Raw genomic sequence first — 22,640 nt, 5'->3', positions numbered from 1 at the left:
AGAATACTGACACTATCTTGGACAATGCTTTCTTAATAAAGTTAAACTGAGAGAAAGATCAGTGACATGCCTCATCTGGGTCCCCCCATAAACCTGTGGTGCATTTTTGTTGGGGTTATTTCATTAGGGCCCTTGCTCTGAGCTTGGCCCAACCAGGCACTAGCCAGACTGAATAGCGGGGCTGTGTCTGACTTGTCACTGTCCCTACCCTGGCCTAGGGCTTCAGTACAGAGCCAGTCACCAGGGAGGACCCATACTGTCCTGCAATACTTGTCACACACCCTCAGGCCTCCAATCACAGTGCAGCTGGCATAGTCACATTTTTTGCACTGCTCAAACCCACTGTAGCTCAAAGCCATCTGTGAAATTATCAACATCTGGAATTTAATCCAAGTCTAGGTTTACCAGATTTGTAGTAAGCAAAGGAAAAATACCACTGTTTTGAGAAAAAGTTGTCTCCCTTTACAGTTGAATCCAGTTTTACACACAATGCATGTATCCAAACCTGCACAAGCTCATCAAGGTATTTCAACTCACCTGGTATTTCCAAGGATGATAACAATGGCCAGGAAACAACAGAATATCCCTCAGATGGACATGAGTAAGATATTATATATCATATTCATTATATCACTTTCAATACCACTTTTCTTAATTTGCTTTGGTATCATCTAATCTAATGGACTGGTGTGTAAAATTATCCTTTCCAAGAATTGAAGAGAAAATACAACAAATACCAGCTCATTCTTCTCCAAACAATGTGATCTAAATACATGCTTGACTTAAACACAAGTGGGACTGCACATATGTTTAAGTGGCATTTTTATGTGCATTGGCATCCTTGGTAGCTCTCCAAGTTTCATGGGCCTGTGCTTGTTTGTCTGTATACAGCTGAAGTGGCTGGAAGACTAAACAAATCAAAAAATATCTGAAACTTCTCCTCCTTTGTTGTATTTAATTTTAACAAAAACCTCAACTTAAAGTTATGCAAACCTTTAATCAACGATCATTATAATTGTTGGCTGATTTTGAAGTTGTTGTGAAAATTCCTCTACAGCACATCATATTAAAGGATCATCCATATTCAGGCTTTTATCCAACATTTTTAAACGAGCCTATCTTGCCATAAAATGTTAATTAACAAAAACCCAGTTTTTAACATGGTAACATCTCATATATGGACCAGAGGTAATGAAATACATAATGCATTGCAGGATCTTGCTAATGGCTGTTTCCAACTGGCAGCAAAAATAGCAAATACTGGCAGTGAATAGTTGATAGATGCATAGGAAGAAATAATGCAAAATGTAGTACTTCCACAGGGTTTATAAAGGAGTTACTGAGTAAAATAATGCACTCCAATAAAGAACAACTTTTCTTCACTGACAGCTTCTTTCCAGAAATTTTCAAAGTACATATACTGCTTAAATCTATATGTTTACAATAAATAGAAAAATTCTACACAGCTTTCTAAAACGTATGACTAATGTAAAAGGACTTTAAACACAATTTGACTGTTGTACGTATATTTCACCTTGCAGGAAACACCTAACAACCAGATCTAATAGTGTGATGAAAATTAATTCTTGGCCCTCCTACATAGGTTGATCTCAAAGTAATGCCTCCTATTTATTTGCACAGAAAATACAACAGATTCAAAGATCACAATAACATTATCTGATAGAGGAAATTCTTAGCTACAAAACACTTTTTTGCAACATAACCATCATCATCATCAGCTATTCGCTTCTGCCAGTGATGAACAGGAGTCTGCATGCATCACTAGTACAAATCTGCAGCAGTGGAGATGACCTAATGCCACTGTCACCCCTGCTAAAACGTATCACCTGACTCTGGCTCATAGTGGTGACACCACATCTCATCACCAGTAAAGATGTGATCTGGGGAACTGTTCCCACCAGCCTTGTGTTGTTTCAACAGGTCCTGAAACAATTACACACGGTGTTCCTTCTGTTCCCCGTGAGCGTCTGTACAATCCACCTGGCACGAGTTTTGTTTCCAACTCACTGATGCTGATATTCAGGTCTGGTCATAATCCACCAATTTATGCAAATAAGCTGACTGAAACACTCTTCATTTCATAGTGTGACAGGCATGCATGGGCATCTGGAGCATGGCTTGTCTTTCATGCCACTGTTGTCACTGCTGAAACATACTACCCACCACCTCACTGTGCTCATATACACTGTTTGGTTTCCAGAAACACTCAGTTAAGTGTCTATGAATGTGATTGAGTGCCATTTTTTACTTCATGAAATAATTAAATACCACACCTTTGCTTCATACACATTTTCATGTCAGATGGCAATTTGTCAAACTGCTCCTGCTGCCATCTGTTGCATGGTCATAAAATGTAATAGAATGTTGGCAGGAAGGTTCAACCTCTACTGCCATAATGCCAACATACACACCTGACAACAAAATAAAGTAGGAGGCAATACTTTCAGAGCAACCCTTTTACTATGCCTATCAATTACTGTATAATGTTGTGATCATATTTTGGCTGAAGGAATTCACTACAGTTTTTACCAAAAACAGATTTCAGCATGGTTAGCGAAATTAGGAACACACAAAACCATTTGTTTAGTTTGGTGTGCAGAAAACAATAATTGCTAAAAGCTCAGATTGAAGAAATTCTCAGTAATCTGACACATTTCATAAAAGAAAACCAGTCTGGAGATAGTGGTTCAAGTAGGGAAGATAATAAAACCCAATTTGGAAATTGGTACAGCAACATATCAATTAGAGAATGAATGAATATAGTATAGGTCTTTATCATTCAAGACCTCTGGGCTTTTATTTTGGTTCAGGATTGCTTTTGGCATTCATTTATAGGTGACATCATCAATTTTGCAGCTGGAGGCCTCAACAATGGGTTAAGAATTACATAGTATAACCAGAATTGTCTTTATCTTTGCATTTACTGCACTCGGTCTTTAATCCAAACAGGGTTGTTAAAGATTAAAAGGAAAACAAATGGTCTTTTAAAGCCAGATAAGCTAAATTATTACAAATTATACATGTCTCAATTCAAAATCATTAATAGCTCTCAGAATAAAAGATTAAAAGACAAAAATAACCTAATTAGAAAGGATTTACAGTAGGGAGTTGAATTGTTTGTGCTCAGAGCAAGGCAACATTGGATCTGAAGTACAAGACACTTAATGCACTGGCATAATGATGATCAGGAATGTTAAATAATATAGTTCTTCTATAAACCAGTCACTTTTGTATGAAAAATTGTGGAGAACAACTTGGAAATGGTATCTTGTTATCTGAAAATTTATCCCGTTTTCCATTCTCTGAACAAAAGGAATGGTTAATTATGACTTTGCAAATACTGCTTTCGATATACCTGCACTGTATAAAACAGCAAATTTCAACAGCAATTGTAAACTAAAACATGTATATTTATGAGCAAACCTTACATTACACATGTGAAAAGAATACTGAATAAAAGGTAGGTATATTACTGGGGTTGGATGATTTCTTAGCCATCAGCAGCGAAGCTGCAAAATAATTTAAACTGAACTGAGCACTCAAGGGTAAACTCAGCTTTCAGTTATCCATGTGTAATTCCAATGATTTGCATTCAAGAAACTGTGGGTAGAATTTGGCCTCGAGGAAGCAGCCTGTGTTAGTGCCATAACCCTTGTTTTACAGGGAGTACAACATTTGGCCCAGGGGAGAAATACACCTCTTGTAAACCAGGTAAGCAAATGGTCACAAACCTGCTCAAGACATTAACTGCATAAATCAGAAATAATTTCATTTCCATTTAAAAGAAAAGTAACACTGTATGAAAGAAATCTGTGCTCATTTGTTCTGATGCTGATCTTAAAGATTTTGGATTGCTCTCCTTGGATGAGTGACCCACGTCTGTCTTCTTCCCTCAAGTTCATTTACAATGTATATATTAGATGCTAGCAGTTGGAATCTAAATTATTGCTAGAGATAACTGTAGAGATAAAATTCTCTAGCAATCTTCTTCACACAAGCACAGCTACAAGATATTTTGCACTTAAAAAGAGCCCATCTTGCACATTAAACCATGATGGTGAACAACTTTTACCCAATAACAATGGTATTCTCCATATGATCATCATCAGTCTACCAGTAATATCTTTTACTAAAAAAATATTTAAATGCAACGCTGGGGAAAAGGAAAATCTTGGGTAGTTGTTAATAATATCTTCAATGGTGATGCATTAAATTATCGGTGCTGTAAAGTATTTTGGATCATTTTTAAAATTTAGTGCAAGATTGTCTACATTTTATTGTTGCCTATGCTTTCATCATAATTATTCAGATTTACATTTTCATAGGTTCAAAGAGTCATTTCCAGCCCAATTTACTCTAACTGCATAGTGTTAAAAAAATTAAAGCCTTGCCAGGAAGGCTGAAGAATCTCAATACACTATTTCCCCCTGCCTACTGCTTAGTGGCAGAATAACCTACTGATTAGAGGACAGTCAAGCCACATTAAATCTATTGTGTTTTTTTTTGGTTCTTGCCAGAAGGCACTCTATGAAGATGACATCAGTTGCTTTATCTAAGTGAGCCTGCTTTAGGAATGATATCCCCATGGGCACCCTTCCCCTTGCTAGCATATTGCCTAAAATTCCAGCTTGAAATTTAACTGGTCTCACTGTAGTTATCATGTTAAATACAGGTGAAATGCTTATCTAATTGTGCTACTACTTCCTCTTTATTTCCTCTGGTTAAATCAACTGTAAAAATTAGTAAAAATTCATTCCCTAGCATATAACTTAAGCATATATAACTTACCTGTCACAAGGATTTTATACAACCATAAATGCTGTTGTGCATATTTGTCATCTTCTCCAAGACTTCCTTATTTACCACCCAGGCTTTAGGTGTTAACAAAAGGCACGAGTCAGGAATTCATCATAAACAAAAGCAGGACTGCAAAGAGGTTCTAAAAAGGTGTTAAGATTTAATTCAGCATAAAAACAGTCAAAATGAATCTAAAAATACTACAATTATTTTTAGAAATTTTTTTGGCAGCAAATAAGTGGATGTTCTATCTGAATAAAAATGAAAGACCATAATATTAAAATAAAATAAAATAAAATAAAATAAAATAACATAAAAATAAAATAAAATAAAATAAAATAAAATAAAATAAAATAAAATAAAATAAAATAAAATAAAATAAAATTTCAATGGTATCTCTGGGACAACTACTATATTACAAAAAATGCAATATACAAAATTGCAAAATAATAATATTGCAAAATACATCAGTCCTATTGTCATACTAGAGAAATAACAATAGAATGTTTTCAAGTTAAACTGTAAAGGCCTCCAAAATGTTTCTGTTGGAGTAGTTTTAATATTTGTGTCAATATGTTCACGAATGACTGAACTTAGGGTAAACAGATATGAAGACTACATTTCAAATTCAAAAGAGATGCTCAAAAAAGAGATAAATTTTGCATAAGATTTCAGCCTTGGAGGGTAAGTAGATGTATACTCTCCTGCTAAGATTGTTTCTCAAGCCAACTGCATATCTTGCTTTCAAACTTAAAGTACAAATAAAGTATGTTTTAATTAATTCAAATCATAACCATCCAGCCCCTGAGAACTGAGGAAGCATTAATTTTTCTTGTCTATTCTAAAGTTATAATATTCTCATCTGAAGGAGATGCATCATTTGTGGAGACTATCTATTCCCCATCTTGTTCATCATTCAACAGCATGTACATTTTTCCTATTTCACTCATCAAAATGCACAGATTACCATGCATGCCATGTAATGCATTTTTGTGACACAAAAATCTACTATCAAGAACTCTCTTCTACTAGAATGTTTTAATAAGAAGTTATCTTTGTACTTACAAACACTTTTTAATAGTTTTTTTTGTCATTTGTAACTGATGCAACCCTACATGCTTCACCATATAGACAGTGAAAAACAGTTTGAGCTAACAAGAGGCTCCATCTTGCCAAGAGCCTCATTTAGTACACAGAACTGATCCCTGTGCAACTAAAAGTAAATTTAGCCATTGATTCAAGGAGGCAAGAGGATTCATTCACTTCTTGCATAGGGCAGTAAGAAAACAATATTCTGTTCTGCATCTGTCCTGAGGGCCTGGTTCAGAGGGGAATTTCTGGCTGGGAGGAAACCAGGGCATTCTCTGTCTTTGGTGACATACACCTCACCAGCTTCCTTGCTCAGCAAGCTAGAGTAGACTGAGTTGAGCTACAGGAGCTCACAGGCAGCAAAACTGTCCAGCTTAAAGCTAGCAGAGTATCTTGGTCTTGTCATGTGGCTCACTTGGGTGCCTGCAGAGCAAGAAGGTCGCTGAAGATTACTGTGTTTTTCAGGTGGGCTGCTATTTTTCTGTTCCAGCCATTGGTACTTAAATTCTAATTAAGTATGAGACAAATCACTTCAAGACGAAAAAAGAAAGCTGTATATCACTTTTATTTAATACAATAAATACGATTAAAAGGAACTCTTGCTGTCTCTCTTAGTATTCCCTCATATATATCAGCTGTCATTTCTTGAGGTTTAAAGTGCTTGAATAATAAACCTGCACAGAATTGAATTACTTCAGTAGCAAGTTGATTAGTTCCCACATCCAATAAAATGTCTGTGGTATCTCATATATTTGGCATTTAATGTTGTAATTAATAAGTCTTGATCATGTGCCTCTTACAGCCACAGGTCAGTGACAACAGTGACATTCCCTTTCTCAGCAGGAAATTGAGCCTCCAAGACATTTTCCTGAGACACTTTCAATTATGATAAATTGTCAGATTTGCTTCAGTCATTTTGAAAACTACTTCATGTATATCTTCCCAGGTAAAAGCAGCGCTGAAATCTAAAGAATTTTTTTAAACTATTTTTATTTTTTTCTTGATGCAAATCACATTTGGAAGATTTCAGATTTTTTAGGGTCATTATACGTTCTCAAATGAAAAACATGTTTTGAAATGAACTGATTTCAATAATGTATCTTTCCAACTTAATGTAACACTTCGAATAGTGGGCCAGGAACTAAATGACTTTAAATCTGTGTAGCTCCATTGATTTCAATGGGTACATGTTCAATTTATTCCACAGAGGGATTTGTCTCTTTAAATTAATATGTTTTAAATGGCAATGTTGGAAAAGCACTTCTACTCCTTTTCTTTTTAATGATGTATAGAAGAGTTGTTCAGTTTCTTTCTTTTACACTCTAGTGTAGTAAATACCAGGATCCCATTTTCCCTCTTATGTGAGTTCTAGCCAGAGTTTTGGTATGGAAGTTTTCCGTATTCATATTGATGGTATGTAGAATATACAAGTGTGGAACAGAGAGGTAGTTTCATAAGTCATCACTTAAAAGCACACGAGATCTAGTCTAGACAAAAGGTTGGGAAAAAAGGAAAACCAAAAATCAACAATGTCACAAAAGCAACATTACTATGTTTCTTCTTTGATGCTCACATTAAAGGCACAGTGATTTCTGCATTTGCTAGGCTGTCAAAGCCACCCTGTACACAGAAATGCAGTTTTTAAATAAATGTTCATGCATACTGAAAAATTGAAAATACAAGAAGTAAAAGTAGTGCTGTTGATTTCTCAACTGGAAGTAAGAGTGAAAGACTGCAATAAGAAGGGGGAGAAGATATTGCATTTAACCACCTTGATGTCGTCTGCTAAGTGGCAGGGCAAAGGGAAAAGTGGGAGTGCAGCAGGGAAAGGGAGAGGGGTGGAAAAAGCATTCTTAATGCTTGCTTCCCTTACTTAGATGTTTGCTCGGTTACTCTCTGACCAAGAAATGTTGCGTCTGAGCTGAAGACAAACACCTGACAATTCTCTAATTATCAACCTGGCTGTACATTGTCAGCATTTACAGTCCCAGATTGCTGTTCATCTACGTAATATTGGCAAGGCTGGCTTTCAGACATCATTGCTTAGACTCCAAGATATTATTCATTTTATGAAGTAACATAGTTTGAGCCCTTTTCCATTTCTGTCCTAGTTTTATTTTAGTCTTCAGGGAATGCCTTTATCAAAGTTTTCTTTCTCTACAGTCACAAGGACTAGAATCTTATTTCAGCCAAAGCTGAATTTTTCATACATTCATGTGTCTGAAAGAGCTGGGATGTAAAGAGAAAAAGAAATATGAAATATCATAAGACCTGCTGTTACTGCAGTAAACAGTCAGAATTTATAAGAAGGCATGATACAACATAAAATAGTCATACTTCCCTGAAATAGAAGAATCTCTCAAGCTTCTGCAAGCATATTAGTCTTACAAGTTTTGCGGACTAAAGTCTTATGATAAAAAGTTTGGAGCTTTGCCCAAAATCACAGTCAATTTAAAAAAAAAAAAAAAAAAAAAAAAAAAAAAAGGACTTGGAATTAGAGGTCTTCAGGCTTATCACCTGCTGACCAGGAGTGAAAATGCTGTCTCTACCTCTCAGCTTTTTACTTCAGACATGGGGTCAATATTCCCTGAAGAAATAGTGTATCTGTTACTTGTTTTAGAAGGCTGCAGCTGGTGCTGGAGACAGCACACACTGAGAAATGGCAAGTGAGGAAAATCAGAGCCTTGTAGCAGAAACTGTGTTACTAATCCCCAGCACAGTTTTGAGGCACCTTCACACACCTCTTCCTTTTTATGTCAACACCATGCAGCAGAGCATGATGTGAAGTCTTCTCAGTTAGCTCTCAGTGACACCAGATAGCCCTAGATGGCACAAACTTAGACTGGATATACCACCTCAGGTACAACTGCAATTAATTAATGCTCCAAACACTGTACCTAAGTGAAAAACAAAACAAAACAACAACAACAACAAGAACCCCCCCAAAACAACCAAAACCATAGCTATACTGCTTCTGGGCACCAGGTGAGAGAAATAGTAACCCCACCTCTTCTGACTTTGGAGTTATCTCATGCAGAGAACAGATAAGTCTTCAGTCCTGTACCTCACAAAATGCTTCTTGTGCAGAAGCATGTGCATTACAAGTGAGATTTACTTATAAATTCATGTTGGACCAAATGCTGTTACCACAAATTTCTCATGTTTTTAGTACACACAAATCAAAGGCAATCCTTGCATTGGTCTCAGAACCTTTTCTACATTAAACATAGTATACAGAGAAATTTGATCTGCCAATGATCTCCAATGAAAAATTTACTTGTTTTGAGAGTGTTTAAGACATCCTCCCACTGCCTCTGGATTTTATAGAGTGCTTTCCATTGCTGCAGAGATGTAATAACTGTACTTTGTAAGTATAAACAGTCAATTGTTTATCAAATTAAGTAAAAAAATAAAAAGTAAATTGGTTTCAGTTGCTGAAAGACTTTTGAAAGAGTTTTATTACACATTAGTAAGATTCAGAACATTTGTAGCAGAATGAAGCCAAATACTTCCTGAGATGATCACTTATTAAATTAACAACTTAAGAACATGGACATAAACACTAAGTAATTCTGAAGAAATTAAAACAATAACAAAAAATATTTAAAAGGACAATTACTAAAAATAATTTAAAAGGGAATGAGAGAAGCATCACACACTGGATGCAATATGAACAGAATACAAAGAGATGCAAAAGATGACAAAAGCTAGAACAATGGCATAGAAAACATTTACTATAATAATAGAAAAGCAGCAAGATGCAGCAGCTGAATCTTCTTTTCCATCAGGATTTTTTAAGGTAAATGACCTGACCGTGATGCTGACATCTCACAGTTTTCATCTGAGACAATTGCACCCAAAGGTTTTTATGGCTTTAAGGATTTCCTACCATTTGGCTTTATAACACGGAATCATAAAATTATTCAGATTGGAAAAAAAAAAATCAGATCATCAAGTCCAGCCATCACCTTCTAAATCTCTAAATGCATTGGTTGCTTGTTCAAGAAAGACAGAGAGAGAAAGAGAGAAAGTGAGATAGAGAAAAAGAAAGAGGAGGAAAAAAAAAAACACAAGTGAGATGATTTATTGAAAACAAGGAAAGCAGAGACTACACACAAGTTCCAGTTCTACCTAAATCAGAGACCAAGCTGTTGCATCCAGACTAGTCCACGAACTTAAAAGTCACAAGGTTTAAAAGAAATGTGGAAATCAGTTGCTTAAGAAGATGAGCAATCATAATCCTTCCTGATTTTGCACAGGCATCATGCTTTCATGTATAAAAAGCCTTGTATCATTCAGGTACACATATTTTTCACAACAAACTTTGCCTACATTGAGTCATTTTATACCTTTTTTGTCCATCAGAGATATCTAGATCACATCAATCTTCACTTACTGTTATTCTATAAAAACCCTGACTCACCCCCTATTCATCTCAGTTGTCTGACTCACTGTCTAGCAGGGACTGGGAATTTTACCGTGACAAGCATATTCATTGGGAATCAAAGTGTCTTGCATAACTAGGTTTCTTTATACAGGGAAATGTCTACTACGTCAATGTTTTATGTTTTCTTCTTCAGGATATAAGGAGGATTTGTTTGGAGGACAATAGTCTCAACTGAAACAGAACTGCCTTTTTAAACCAAATCATTACAGTTCATCTGGGGGAAATATCCACCACTATTTTGCATCCCTCCTTCCAGAACTCAACTTTTCCTTGTAGGCAGCTTGTTGAACTGCATCTACATTTATACCCCATAGCCTCCCACCTAGTTAAACTGTTAAACACGCCATCTCAGTCACAAAACTACAGTGCCTGTAGATGTAGTGCAAGGATGTAGCTTGAGCCCAAAATCAAACCAGAGGAGACCAAGAGCTGAATTTCAGTTTTCACAAGATGCAACGGTCCCACTCAGGTTGGACATCATATTGTACCCACCTAAAACATTTTGAAAGTTCAAGTTTTGGGGTTTTGTTTGCCTTATTTCAAGAAAAACAAAGTTATTCTCTCTCTCTCCAAATCCAGGGTGAAATGAAATATCAAAATAACAGATTTTCAAGCCCTTTCACAGCACTTGGTTACCATCCACTTCTCTAGCCTCTCACATTCATGAGGCTGTATAACACATCCACTCTTTTCTCTCCCTTCTGCCTCCCAGTCCCTCCATTCACTTCTGTCACCCACTTACTTTCACTACAGCAGGATGCTGTAGGGGGCTGAAGGAGTTGTAGTCAGCAACTGCAGCTGCTCTTCAGCTGGATTTATGGCTCCAACTGTAAGAGAGTTACAGACCTCAGCCACAGCTTACTGGGACAGAAGGGAAAGCTGTTCTCCCCCAGAGATCTGAGATGATTACAGCTAAGGAGATGGAGCAAAAGGCAGCACATTAGAGGTACTCACTTGGCAGGGAAGCAGATATCCTATAGGCCTATCCTCAGTTGGTTGCAGCACCATGAGAAACTAGCACAAAGAAGAGGCAGGAAGGATGAAGTAATTGCTGATCTTTACAAGCGCTATGTAAAATACCATTCATAATGGTGATGACAATCACTTTCTGCACACAGGCACAAAGGGCTTTTTCTTCCAAGGCACTCTTGACAGTTTAGGCAGGAAGAGAGGTGGCTAGTGGAAGTAAATTGTCAGCGATCTGCCACCAAAGAGCAGATTGCTTTTCCCCTCCTGAATTTTCCCTCCTGAGTTAAGATTAGTCTCTATTGAAACCTATCGTTCTCTTCATTATCAGCCAGCACCTACAAAGATGAATTTTTTTTATCAGATCTCTCTAAACGACTGCTTAAAGCTCAAATCATTCTGACCTTAGGAAGAGGTGGGACAACTGTTGCCTAACAGTGAAGAACAATGCATACTGTAGAACGAAGTTCCATAACAAAAAATCACTAAACCCATTTTTCTGCATGCAGGCTGCTCTAGTACAAATTAAACCCAATGCAATCACAAGAGAATTAAGGCCAATAAAATTATTGTAAATAAAGTACTAGTTTTAAAAATACTTCGATTTGTCTATATTTAGCTACACGTACAATAGCAGAAATTAATCTGAGAAGATTCTGTTACACACAAAATACTGCAGAGTACCAGGATTTTCTGAAAGCAGGGGAAAGACTCCTCTGTTTTGTTTGACTTTATTTTGATAATTGCTCTGCTGTTTAACGAGGTATAATGTCAACTTCTTTGCAGAATATTAAGATCCATGTGGAAAACAGAAATGTCTGCTAATTGTTTCCTCCTAAAAGCAAACAAGAGAATGCAATGTCTTGTATAACTGAATTTGAAAAATGCCAGGAAAGTTTGTTCTCTTTACAGTCAAAGTTAAGCAAATTCTTTTAGAGAAGGCTGAAATGGGGAGGGAGAACTTAAGTTTCCATTTAGTTTCCAGGTGCACACAAATTTTGTCTTTAGTTGTCACAAGGCAGCCTTTCTAAAACAGGTTACAATAAATAGATGAAAAAAGCAAAGCTTCTGTCACCGGAGCTCTGCCTTTTTTCCTGTATTTGTGCAGTGCCCAGAACACTGAAGCCCTGGCTTCTAAGCAGATATAAATAAACACGGAAGGAAGTGAAAGAATAATATGAGAGAAATCAAATAGATGGGTAACTTGAAAGAAGAAATAAAAACTGAATTTAAGCTGTTTAACCCTTACTTTTCTAGCATTTTATGTCACCTTACAAAGGAAGCTGTTTTTCTAAAAGTCAGCAACATTTGCAACAGTTTTCTTTATAGCACTTCAAAGACAGAAGCAATGAAACAGTAAATACGTATACACTTACATAGCAATGACATTCTAATGTAATAGAGTAATAATGTAATAGTTTTCCTCCATGTACTGTGGCTCACTTTTATACAGTGGTGTCCATGTGAGCCCTGAGTTAATATTAAATGTTGAAGTTCAACATATTCTCTAAGCATTGAGAAGGCATCTAATCGTTTGTTCTCAGTAGGTAGCATCTCAGTCACACATATCAATTTATAAGCTTGAGAAATCCAGAATACCTACTTAACCTTTAGGATAGAAATGATAGCAACATGCTGCAGAGGTCTGTGCTGGTGGCCACTGAACAGCTGCTTAGCCCCACCTTGCTGATTTCCATGAACTCTGCCTTAATGAGCAGACCCTGTAAAGATGAATCAGACTCTTGTAGCATGGCACAGATGGGTTACACCTTTCAGCAAAAAGTTGATGTTCTTATCCTTTTTAATGACAGCAAAATGCTGGTAGTTTTTCTGAATTGGAAAACTCCAATCACGGCAATAGCTTTATCTTGAAAATGATCTGCTAACTATGGAAACAGGCCTTAAGAAGCAAGCCTAGCTAGCTCTTTTGCAGAGGCATTTGTATGGCATATGTGGCAAATAAATGCAATTCTTAGGCATGGATCTGTGTAGCAAATGAACCAAAAAGTGAAGGAGGTAAAAGGAAACAGTACAAATACACTAACTTCATTTGCATTCAATATTGTGAATTGATACAATACAGGAGAGCAATTACCATCTGGCCAGAGTTGTATTTGTTCCACTTGATGCAATCAAAGGATAGACATGTAAAAATATTGTGTTTATTGGATTATTTCTTTCCAGTTGGAGACAGCAAAGAGAATTAATGGGAAAGATGTGCTCATACATCTTATTGCAATATGTTAATTGGCATTTTTGGTTTTGTCATCTTTTACCTATTTTGTTAAAAAGATAACATGAAAACAAAGATAAGAGAACGAAAGATACACACATTTAGAGCAATCTAAGGATATTTTTGTGAAGGTATGGCATGAGGACTTTTCCAGGTAATTGTATCAATGCTCATAAGAAATGAGAGAACTACAAATAATCTGACATTGTGGTTTTACAACATCATGCCACCTCACTGAAAAATGCATATATGCAGGAGGAATGAAAAAAGGAAACTCTAATATCTCTGCACAAGATGACTGGAGACATACAGAAAGAAAAGTTTGAAGTGTCACAGTGATATTTTTGGGGGCTTAGAGTTTTTTTTGTTGTTTGTTTTTCTGCACAAGTGCCTGGAGAGGTCGGTACAATTGTCGATGTGATCTGGAAAAATTGACATGAGGTTCCAATGGAGCTATTCCAAAATCATCCATGTGCAAAGAAAGCATCTGTGTTCTGTTTTCACTAGACCATGCTAGTAAACTAGGTGCCAGAGAAAAGAAAAGCTGCAGCATCCTGTTGCATTGAAGACAACAAGGCTATTCTAGAAGAAAGGAAGCCTGATATTAGTTCGTGTTATAATCAAAACAAATCAAGCATGGATAATTTGGATCACCTAACCAGGCTTTATACACACAAGAGGAAAATCTGGTGGCAGCAAATGGAAATATTGTGATGTGATGTGCCGAATAGCTACATTTATCATGTATCATTCAGAGTTCCCAGGCTCAAATTCTGCAGTGTCCTATGATTGCTAATTGTTTCTGTAGAAATAGTCAACAACTTAGTTAAATAGATCACAGTCCAAGAGCTTTACAAGCTGCAGCTTTTGTTGGATTTCAAACATTTCAATCATAGGATGGAAATGCCAATCTGCTTGCAGCTGCTGCACTTGTTGAACAGCACAGATCAACAAAGATTTGACAGTCACTTGCATCCAGACAGCAGTGACAGAACAGTGAAGATGTCTACCAAGGTGTCATAAGTTGTTGTCCTGAACATACATAAATAAAAATGTTTATGAAATTTGTTGTAGGAATACAAAACCAGTTCAACATACACAGTCACAAAATCCGCTATGAAAGAGTAAGAGAGAAAAAAAAGGTCTCTGCATTGATCCAAGACCAGAACAAAGAGAATAAGCCCATTATTTTGGCCCTAGGATTAGCAACAAAATAACCTATACAGAGTAAGAAATGAAGACAGACAAAGAAAAAAATGAGAGAAGAAGGTGATAAATGGAAGAAAAAGGAAACCACACAACTTCAAGCTTAGGAAGCTTAACAAATGTCTTTGCATTTTCTATATTTACCAAGCAAACACCACTGAACATTTGAGATGAGAAAACTTCTGATTTGAGCATAGGAAGTGTATTATAGGGCTAAATAAACTGAAAGAAACAGTAGAAGCAGCTAGGAAAGAAAAAAAATCACTAAAATACACAAGGAGCGCTGCTACGAACTCCTAAATGGAGTTGAAAGCTTAATCTGATGGCCACAGCACAAAGGCCTTAATTCACATTTATTGACACAAGTCTTCAATTCTGAGTGGTGGAGGCTCAGACCATGCCTGGCTCTTTTGAAATTAGCGGCACCAGCCTTGGAATTCTGACCAGTAAGTGAATTGTGCTTTTCCCACTGAACCACTAAGCCAGTGACCCACCATTGAGCCAGGGGCAGGGAGGGGCTGTTGCTGATGGAAGACGTGTTTGGATTAAGAAATCCGGTAATTATCCTTTAAAATGGATATATTGGAGCAAGCACTCTAGCTAGGTGCAAGTACTATTGCCTTCTATCTACCTCAATTTGCCCTGTAGTTTTAATTGAAAGCTATGATGTTTACAGCCAAATCTAAAATGCTGAGTAAGTCTGTCCTGCATTGCTAGACAGCTGCTGTGTTATGGCCCAGAGGTAAGTGATGAAGTGATCCCTTTCTATCCAGCACTGGCTATTTCACATGGGTACAGCATGCCTTACTTAATGCTTGTAAAGCACTTGGAGGTCCTTAAACGAAAGGCATAAGAGCACAAAATAGCATCATCATTAGCTGTAAGGGCCACTGCAGAGCAATGGAAAATATTCCTTTTCCCTGTCCATCTGGGGTTTTGCACACTGCCTAAGCAACACTCCCATTCCCTGCCAGCTCAGAGAGCAAGAGATCAAATCTATGCCTCTGGCATAATAGTGCAGAGTGCTAATTACAGAACTACCATAAAACATCTGCTGTAATGCATAACTATAACTCTTTGGCATGCACAAATACAGCACCTAGATGCTTGGAGTGTATTTCTGTATGTAAACCCTATGAACCAGAGTGTAAGCAGCTCCCAAATGAGTCTTGTCATAGATGATGGGAGACAGAAGAGAATGACAGAAGAGATGGCACCAGCCCATCTTGCACTCCATTCGTATAAAGGAATTGCAGACGTGTGCTGTACATTTAGAAAAAGGCAGAAGCAAAGCCATTAAAGCTGCCAGCCATTAAAGCTGCCACCTATCCACTCCCAAATCAAGGTGAACTACCTCAAATGGAAGAAGGGCTGTATTTAAAAGCATACTGATAGGAACTTTCCTCTCATGGTTCAGAGAACTGAAAATTAACCATCTGCAAGACACCAGGAAGCTTTCCTTCGCTACTGGTGGCATGGGAGATGTTAGGCTTGAAAACTAGTTTTCTCCAAAACACAACTTCTCCAAGATTTCCCATGACAACGGATGGCTTCCTAGAGCTTCCTCATTGCCAGCGCAGAATTGTGCCTAAATGGGATATCTTTGCTCCATGAAAGCAATGACAGACTCAAAGAGATATTAATAATGAAAATAAAGTCTCTGTTCATCCACATTTGGAAAGAGATAACTCTCATTTTTGCCTTGAATAAGCAGTTACTGTAAGGAACGAGAATACTCATACACTTTAATATTATGCTTTATAGTTTTCAAGTCTGGGAGGGTATAGATACTATCCTTCAAACATGATTCTTTATCTTATGCAATGTCGGATGGTCTGTCCGGAAATTCATTGCATGTCACAGAATCACAGAATAGTAGGAGTTAGAATACATCGTAGATCATCTTGTCCAACTCCCTGCTAAAAGAGCACATTGCACCAGAAAGTGTGAGCAAACAACTTGCTGTGATAGGAGCACTTGTTATAAAAATCAAGCTTGATATAAAAATAGCCATCAATTGGTATTTCATCCAAATCAGAACAGGCAATAACGTGTCTCTTTAAGTTTCAGACAGTGTAAACAGTTCACAGAAGATGGATTATTGTGGAGACAGTGGACACGTACAATTATTATTTTACCAAATACATCACCATTGCAAAGGAAATCACCAAATGATGGAGAGTGACTGAGCCCCAGGCTGGTGCCTGGATACATGCAGCCATGGAATATGAAGTCACTGACCAAGGGTTTGTGGCTTCAGTGAGAAATGACTGATCTTGATGACACTCGTATGTAAATTCAGGCACCAGCGGAGACAAACATGGACTTGTGCCTGAACTCTAGTTAAGCAAATCTGCAAGACTTGGACCACTGAACAAGGCCGTGATTGGGTTGTGCTGTGGGTTCTGCCAGCAGTCTTTGTTGTTGGTTTTGCTGCTGTTCTAAGAGAATAGTGAATCCAGATCCATTACTCCTTCAGCCTGTATTCAAAGGAGAGCCCTCTAATCATCTTTGTGGCCTCCTCTGGACCTCCTCCAAAAGCTCCACATTTATCCTGTGCTGGGGGCATCAGACCTAGATCCAGTACTCCAGAAAGGTCTTCAAGGGCAGAGTGAATGTGGACAGTCCCTTCCCTCTGCCTGCTGGCTACCCCACTTTTGGTACAGACCAGGATACTATCAGCCTTCCAGGCTACAAGCATACACTGTTGGCTCATGTCCAGCTTTTTATCAACCAGGACTCCCTGACACCTTCTCAGCAGGTGTTCAAGTAGATGACATCAGTTACCTTACCATTCTTACTGATGTTGTCATCCATCATAGAAGGCCACCAGGTCAGGCATGATCTGCCCTTGGTGAAGCTGTGTTGGCTGTCTTGGATCACTACCTCATCTCACATGTACCTTAAGATGTCTTCCAGGAGGATCTGCTCCCATACTTCCCAGGCACAGAGGTAAGTCTTACTGGTTCCCTGGGACTTTCTTTCTCCCTTTCTTAAAAATGGAAGAAGTATTTCTCTTTTTCCAGTCACTGTGGACTTTGCTTGACACCAAACACTTTTCAAATATGACCAAGAGCATGCTCAGGTTATTCCCTACAGGGCTCAGAGACCAAATATTAGGTTTATATGCAGGATAGTTTCAAGGAAAGCTGTCAAATACTTTCTCATTGCCAGCTGATGCATGTGAATTTGAAAGAGTGAAACAGAAGGGATCACAGGGAGAAATTATTTCCTGGAAACCTTTGGTTAGTCCAAAACTTCTGTACACTGCTTCCTTGATGTGTCAGAAAACATGTGCTTTGGTGCCTGCAGGAAATAGGTCTCCACTTATAGCATCTCTCTCCATCAGAAGAAACACTTGTCTTAATCATCGCTATCCTTTTAAAATATTATCATGTCAAGCATTAATATAAAAGCAAACATAATAGAGACCAAATCTACACCTTGATGCATGAGAAAAAAAAGGGACAAATGAAGCCATTAATTCCAGGATAGCAATTTCTGGGCCAAAATTTTCGAGCCAACATGGGCAGTGAGGAGAAGAAAAACAAACAAAAATACAAAAACAAAAACAACACAGAAGGGCTCTGCAGCAGTCTTGTGAGCAAGTCCTATGGAAATGCAAAAGCACACTGAACTGTCCTGTTTATATCTTTACCACAAAACAGGAAATGTAGAGACTTCACTTATTTGTGTACAGTGGTACTAGGGAGAATGCATGAGAAAAGCCCTCTGAAATGAATAAACGGAAATAAAATACTGTTTTTGATGCAAGGCTAATTAGAGAAATTGGAAGCTTCTGCGACAAGTTGCTTTGATTTGTTTTCTCTGTATAGAAGCACTTCTAGAAGTGTTAATATAAAAATAAGAATCTTCTACAATGCCAAAATTCAATGTGAAGCAGAAGTGGTGCCTGTGTTCTAATCTCTGTGCTGGCTTTATAATATCCACCTGAAAAATACAAATGCAAAAACCTGACCAACAAAACCTAAGGAGCATACCAAAAAGAAACAGACTGCCCCTAATATCTTGGGTATATTCAGAGGAAAGGCACTGCAGGGAAGACAGGAAAACTTCAGCAATAATTTGAAGCTTACTGATACTTACAACTTAATGAATAAACTAGATATGAGCATTCTGGTGCTGTCTACAGAATGTTTATTCATTTTGTTTCTGTCTCTGATATATTTATTTTCATTTAAGAAATGCTATGCTTTCTTTGTTTTTTTTTATAAGACAAAATAATTATCTTAATAGCAGAATACTTGCATTGATAAATAAATGTAGCTTTCCAGTATGTTTCTACAGCCTGAATCAGTACAGTCTCAAACAAATTAGGCTCTATCTTGCAACAACAACAACAAAAAAAGTTGTAACATTAACAATGGGAAGCTTGAATAAACATAGACAAAAAATTGTAAAATATAAATGTATTTTTCTGGGAGGGTGGTACTGGCAATTCTTGAACACTTCCCAGTTGATTCTGCTTCCCCCAAAAGCCCTTTCCTTTTGTCTTTTAAAAACAGAATTTGTGGGATTTAAATGACTACAGTGCTCTCTTGCCTAACTCAGTTAGCAACCTAGCATGAAAGAAGCCAAGAGAAAAAAAAATATTTTAAAAGGTGTCACTTCCATAAAAGCCAGAGATAAAGAGATGTATTGTTTCCGTCCCCACCACTGACCCGATTCTCTTGAAGACTGCATATGATGGTACATGTGTGTACATGAGAAAAACAAGAAAGGAAAGTGATCTTCTGTACGGTAAGTATATGTAGAAAATACATTTGGAAATTGTCAATTTCGACTGCATAGATTTGCAGATGTAACTATATGACTTATTATTTTTTAAATTATAAGGTTTGTTCCAGATGAAAGAATACATAGACAATAAAAATAATACCATGTATGAGGGCTGAGTTAGAATTGAAAAAAATGGGGAGTCTTTATTTAAAGTTCCTTGTAGGATCTCTGCTTAATAATGTGATGCTAAACTGTGAAGGCCCTGGACCATGCTTTGTTTGAGGTCTTTGGTATTCTCTCAGACAGATGGAATTTATCAAAGCCTTCAGAAACTACATATGCAGCTTGACACTTAACTCTGTGAGGTGCTGAGTATTAAGAGAGGTCAGTACATTTTCTCAAATTACTTTTCAGATTTTTTTTCCATTACAAGGTATAGAGACAGCTATTAAAATGGTGATTGTTTTAAATATAAATCTTTCCTGGATATTCTGGTAAATAGAAAGTAATTTAAGAAAGACTGTAAAAATGTCAGGATTATCTATTCCGGGAAAAGGAGGGATTGAAAAGTACAAAGAAATTAAAATACTGAATTTTATGAAGGAGGCTTATATATTCAGAGAACTAGTAGACCATAGCCTCATAGGGAGGAGATGAACATAAAGAAATTCTGAGAGCTACCAGTTCCTTAAAGAAATTATAACAAGGACCTTAAAGAAATTATAACAAGTGTAAAGGAGGAAGAGAAAATTTAATTAAATCTCTGTTGACTAAATCACAAGTCCTCCATTGACATCCTTTAGAGAAAGACACACTCAATGACTAAGGATGGGAAGAAAAGAATAGCATTAGTATATATGGGCAACGTGAATCATAGCTAACTTAGATATTAGGTTAGATGCTAGGTGGAAATTTTTTAGTCAGAGTATGGTGAGGCACTGGCACAGGTTGCCCAGAGGGGTTGTGGATGCCCCATCTCTGGAGGCATTTAAGGCTGGGTTGGATGGGGCTTTAAAGACCCATCCAATTCAAACCATTTTGTAATTCTATGACTTTCATTTGCAAAGAATGTGGACAATAACAAGAAAATATCCTGGAAGTATACTAATGTGAATAAGACCTACAAAACAAACAAACAAACAACAACAAAAACTCACAAAACTTCTTATATAGAGAGGAAAATCTAGTCATTGAGGATGCCTGGAGAGCTGAAGAACCAGTCTCCTCTGGCTTCAGTCTTTACTATAAAAATGATGAACAATTAAGGTCAGTAGCAAAAGGATAGAGTAGGAAAGACATAGATCAGAAAGACCTACTTTTTATTTACAGACTACATGAGCCTGCTAAGCTTAATTTGGGGGAACTTAGAATATTTGAAATTTCCTTCACATTAATGGCTGATTTTCAGAATGTCTAGAAAACTGGCCCAACTCCAGAAAACTGGAAATGATATAATAAAGCGTGTATTTTTGAGACAAGAAGGGGAAGCGGTAGAAATTGTACATCAACCATCTTAACCTAGTCCCTAAATACTGTCACAATAACCAAAAAACTTTCCAGAACTATCAAGAAAACAAGGACACTAGAAATTCTGAAGAACTAGTTGCATCAAATCTACACATTTTTTTTTCATATTGAGATAACAGTTCTTCCAACCTTAAGCGTTCTCAGAGAGGGAGATCACTAAACATGCCTCTGTGCTGCTTTTGAGGAAATAAGAGGCACCGGTTTAAGGAAAGCATTCTAGATCAATACAAGCAAAGTTTACTGGACTTCACAGTACTTATCAGTTACTCATACTTCCATTAGTTCTTTGAGTGATGGAACAAAACTAGTCTCTTCAAAATATGAATTGTGATACCAGCATGGAAAAGGCAGCAAACACAAAACAAGAGAGCATGATTTAAAATTATCTTGTTGCATATTGGAGGGCTATTTCGTCCATCTCTCTTTTTCTCTTATATATTTTTTTTTTTTTTTCTCGGGGAGGAATGTCATTGTATCTGGTCAGCTACAGTTTGGAAAAATGATAGTTGCACGAATACAGTCTGCAGAACAAACAGCTAGAAAGCTTCTCTACAGAAAACTATTTGGTATTACAGGGGATCACAGAAAGAACATGAATCAACAGTGTCATTCTCTGGCAAAAAGTGACCATTGAAACAGGATTATGGATAGCAACATAAACTGTATTGCTTCTGTGTTTCATAGCACTAGTCTATTTTGCTGCAGTAATGGGTTCAGCTTAGGGTACAGCCCACCAGAAACCTGTGGGTTGCACACAGAGACTCCAAAGGATCAGAGGTGTAAGACACACACCATACAAGGAATGGTTGAACAAATTGAGATTGCTAGCTGTGAAAGTTCTTGAGAATATTAAAAACTTCTGCAGAGGGAGAAAGAATAATTTATCCTCCCTGTCCACGAAGGAGAGAACCAGAAATAATAGGCTAAAACTGCGCTCTAGCCAATCCACTTTCCATCATCAGAAATTTTTAAGAACAGGCAAGATAAGTATTTTTCAGGAAATGCAGATAAAGTTTGTTTTCTCATTTTCTTCTCTGTCTTCCATTATGGCATCCTGAAATCCATTTTAACCCTATGAAGTAAGTATCCTGCCCATTCAAAACTTTTACTGCATTTCCTTTTGCTATCCTTAAAGAACGCGGTGGAAATACTTTTGAGAAGGTTATACTTTTGATTGCTACTCTAATTAGTATGATTGGCAGATATGACTAATACAGTATTTGCAGGAACCAAAATTACATCTATGGCCTTGTAGTGGTAAGAGTTTCCATTTCTAGTGTGATGTCTAGTTTTAAAAAAAAATAAAACAATTTTTTTTTTTTTTAAAGGAAAAAAGATAGCAGTGTACTTCATGCATTGACCTCATCAACCTTAGAGTACATCCTGTTCTTTACAAAGATTATTCCTTTCACCTTCTGTAACAAATGAGTGGTAGGGAGTAATATATAACCAACAGCATTAAATGTAGAAAAAAAGAAAAGGAGAGAAAAGAAAAGGAGAGAAAAGAAAAGAAAAGAAAAGAAAAGAAAAGAAAAGAAAAGAGAAGAGAAGAGAAGAGAAGAGAAGAGAAGAGAAGAGAAGAGAAGAGAAGAGAAGAGAAGAGAAGAGAAGAGA

The sequence above is a fragment of the Lagopus leucura genome, unplaced genomic scaffold, assembly GCF_019238085.1.
Source record: "Lagopus leucura isolate 7727_CA_CO unplaced genomic scaffold, USGS_WTPT01 Super-Scaffold_100001, whole genome shotgun sequence".
Classification (NCBI taxonomy): Eukaryota; Metazoa; Chordata; class Aves; order Galliformes; family Phasianidae; genus Lagopus; species Lagopus leucura.
The sequence above is the reverse complement of the archived record's forward strand: the minus strand, read 5'-3'. Positions refer to the sequence as shown.